Below are 915 nucleotides of genomic sequence, written 5' to 3' on the forward strand. Positions count from 1 at the left end.
TCCATCCCCCTATAATGTGTAAAGTGATCCAGTATTGTATAAATGACAACTTTCACAGATAGATTCACGGTATTGTGTCAGTTGAATTTACAATCCTCTTCTAGTTCCTCTTTCACAAAACGTCTAATGATACCAACCTGCGGACTAGTTATTAGTGACAGTGGTTAGTACCGCCAGATACATACTGAACTTATTTAGTTTACAGAATATTTCATTCTTAGAAATCAATATAAACCCAAATATTGTATTTATTGTGACATCTTACTTACTAGATATCTGCAGTTCTTACAGGCGCTCTGTTGCTGCAAATCATTTTTTGCAGAAACTGAGTTGTTTTCTGCCCCCCCTCTGCTTGCACCCCCGTGGATATAGGTCCCTGTACACAGGGCAGTGTTTAGAATTAACAGTGCTGCAGACAGTGAGTGAATACGTTGTAAGATATTAACTGCCCCCTACATGATAGTGCCCCCCTATCTAACATCCACTCATTTAAGCTCTGCATTTTCTTTGTCACAAGTAAAAACGCACATAAACTTCATTGCTTTTATGTACGTGTTTTATATACATTTTATGTGCTTACAAATGGGTTTAAACTGCTTTTTTAAACATACTTCTGTGGCACAACAGGAAGTTATCTGGTTCAAGACAAACGCAAATGTGAATAGATATCTATCCATTTGTACGAGGTCCTAGGTGTGTATAGCCTGGTTATATGAATATAGGATGATCCTTGTGTACAATATACAATAAGCAGCCCCCGTTGTGCTATAGAACAGGGTCTGCGGTACCAGTGAGCGAGCGGGAGATATTGGTGGATAGTGGGAGATGATGCATGATAAGGACTAGTGACATGACCGGTATGTGTGTGTAATAAGACAAACATATAAACAGGGCTCTGCCGTACCAGTGAGCGGG

This window comes from Mixophyes fleayi, chromosome 1 (assembly GCF_038048845.1).
Source record: "Mixophyes fleayi isolate aMixFle1 chromosome 1, aMixFle1.hap1, whole genome shotgun sequence".
In the NCBI taxonomy this organism is placed as follows: Eukaryota; Metazoa; Chordata; class Amphibia; order Anura; family Limnodynastidae; genus Mixophyes; species Mixophyes fleayi.